At 36.2% G+C, this 3,228-nt stretch overlaps 1 protein-coding gene across 3 annotated transcripts in view; it reads right to left on the reverse strand.

The window, feature by feature from the left end:
- LOC106884059 (zinc finger protein 836) overlaps positions 1-3,228 on the reverse strand; it is a 294,539-nt gene that overhangs the window by 286,391 nt on the left and 4,920 nt on the right. Inside the window, exon 1 of one of the 3 annotated variants that reach the window (XM_052971240.1) lies at positions 1,795-2,713. The exons of 1 other annotated variant lie outside the window; for it this stretch is intronic. The gene's annotated coding sequence lies outside the window, so the exon portion shown is untranslated. Of the gene's footprint in view, positions 1-1,794; positions 2,714-3,228 lie in introns of those variants that run through there. One more of the 3 variants, XM_052971237.1, reaches the window with a different exon arrangement.

The raw sequence follows: 3,228 nt of genomic DNA on the forward strand, positions 1-3,228 counted from the left end.
AACCCATGCCAGCATGGAAAGCGGACGTTAACCGACGACGACAATGATGATCACATATATATATGTGAGTATATATATAAATATATATATATATATAAATGAATGTGTGTGTATATCTGTATATATATATATATATATATGTGTGTGTGTGTGTGTAAAGGAATGTATGTGTGTGTATATCTATGTATGTGTATGTATATATATATATATATATATATATATATATATATATGCACTACATACATTCATAATGCATTCATATTTGCATACATATGTACATAAAAATGTATGCCGAAAGTAAAGAATACGTACACCCAGTGGTTAGGGTTTAGGGTTGGATTTTTGTTACGCCGAAAACGGTATAGATATATATATATATATAAGTATACATATCTATACATGCACATTTTTATATATGTATTTATATTTATACATATATATAGGTCTATACATGTATGCGTATATATGCATTTAATGTATAAATATATATACACGTACATGTGTGGATATACACATATATGCATCCACATGCATATTTATATGCCAATATGTATATATGCATTGCATATATACTTCTCTGTGCCTTTATATACACACCTATATGTATGTATACATACATACATACACACACACACACACACACACACACACACACACATATATATATATATATATATATATATATATACACACACAATTGCATATATATTCATACCTATTCTACCTGACTGTATTTCTCAAATATGTATATATACGCAAATATATATAAGTGCTTGTACAAACATATATACATACATACATACATGTGTGTGTGTAAGTGTATATTCACACATAATTACACACTACATACCTACGTACAAACATACAGACATACATGGACAAATGCACATGTACACCTAGCTGCACGTATATGTGCATATAAGCGCATATATATATATATATACATTATATATATATATATATATATATATATAGTCGTGTGTATACTGTATATTAACACACATACACTTATACACACACTCACATTCTACGTGTATAACAGTATAATCAAACATATACACACACACATACATACAAAATTACACACACTGCAATTTTGAAGGAGTGACAGACAGAAAGATATCGTGGCAGAGAGAGAAAGAAAGATGGACAGACATCAGACAGACAGGATATAATTACTACAGATCCAATAAGAGGATCGCATGCATATTTATGTGTGTGTGTGATTGCATGTATGTGTTTAATCAAACGAGTGTCTATGCGCGCCCATACATACACGTTTCTGTATACATACATACACACTCACACATACATATATATATATATATATATATATACATGTGTGTGTATATAAATATGTGTGTATGTATGTATGTGCTCGTGTGTAACTCACTTTACTTTTGCTACATATTTATGTATATATATTTATATGTATATATGCGAACATGTAATGTATATTTATATATGTTCCTATAAAACATACTTTCACATGTATAAAGTGACACACATATATAAAAAAAACTCGACTTACATAGACACACGTATATAAATACACACACAAACACATATAACATATGATATATATATATTTAAGTACATGAATGTGTGTTTGTGTGCCTCTGTTTATTGTGTAGATATATATATGATAGGATATTCCCCACGAAGCTTTCTTTAAGTTAGGGTAACAAGTGGTTATTACAAAAAATAAAAATAAAATTACATGACACGAAAAGAAAAGATTACATTATAAGAAATAAACAAGGTGTTACGAAAGAAATGATCCCGAAAGCTCACCTTTTCTATTAAAGAGTCCTGATCCGATCGGGTGTTGCCTGTCTGTAAAGAAGTGAAGGAGGAAGGAGTAATAGAAGCCGGGTGCGAAGGGGAGGAGGAGAAGGAATAACAACAACAGCAGCAGCAGCAGCGGGTATATTTCGTTAAGAACCAGTCATTGCCCTCATGCAATCGTGTGTGGCTGGCTGGCTGGCTGGCTCCTTTTCTGTCTATCTTCCTTTTCTTTCGCTTTTACGCTCACTCTATCCGACTGTCTGTGAGTCTTACTTCCTTTTCTACCTCGCACGCTCTCTTTATGGAGCTTGGTGAAGGCAGCAGCTTTTAGAAAGCCGGGGTTGTAGAAAAAAAAAAGGCCTTCTCGCAGGCCTAGGTTGGAGGAGACTGCAGGGGAGACAACTAGCTTCTCTTGCAACCAATGAGCACACGCGATGTCGTTTATGAGACCTTACAGGGCACCTGGTCTTTTTTGGTCTACTATAGCTACTACTCCGGTGTCGCCGTCGAGCCCACCATCGCCACCCCTACCATCATCATCATCATCATTTGTGTAATAGTCGGTATCATCATAATTATTAATAACAGAATATTGCTGATCCAGAAACATGTGGCACCGTCACCACCACCGCCACCATCATCGTCATCATCATCATCATCATCATCATCGCCGCCGCCAGCATGATTACCCTCACCGTCACCACTACCACCACCACCACCACCACCTCATAGCTAACTTACTATAATAGTTAGTACTAGTGCTGCCTTGTCACTACTGCAACTCATAATAACATCCATCGTCATCGGTAAGGTGGTCGCTGCCGACACACATCCCTTCCACCTCCCTTTGCTGATATTTCTGCTGCTCTTAGAACTGCTACTAAAACCTTAACTGCTACTAGTGCTCTTAGACAAGGTGTCGGCGCGTAGTGGTTGATTTGTCGGTGTCGGAGGTAGTGTTGGTGGCACTGGTAGATGGTGCTATCGCTGCTGATGACGATTATGATATTACGATGGTACTCGTGCTGTTTTGCTAAGTGCAAGGGTTTCCTTCTACCACTGCTGTAACAATCCAGCTTACTTTACTACGTTTACAACCGGTGGTTTATTTAGCACGAACAATCAGTCATTGCTGGCAGCACTAGTGTATAAGAATGCAATATCACCAGTTGATGATGATGGGGAGAAGAAGGCGACAGCAGCAGTGGTGATGAGGAAAGGGAACGAATAATAAGGGGAAAGAGAGGGCACAGTTACTGAAGTTTAAGGTAACTTGGTGAAGTGAATGAGATTGATGATTATTATTAAAGAGAGTGTTTGATGTTAGAGAAAATGAGAGAGAGAGAGCGAGAAAAAGAGAATAGATGTGTTTTTTTTCTGTTTGTTAGTTCTTTTTCGCGATACTTTTCATTCTCTTCTTCCGAACTTTGCGAGAATTTG

Source organism: Octopus bimaculoides, chromosome 10 (assembly GCF_001194135.2).
Source record: "Octopus bimaculoides isolate UCB-OBI-ISO-001 chromosome 10, ASM119413v2, whole genome shotgun sequence".
NCBI lineage: Eukaryota > Metazoa > Mollusca > Cephalopoda > Octopoda > Octopodidae > Octopus > Octopus bimaculoides.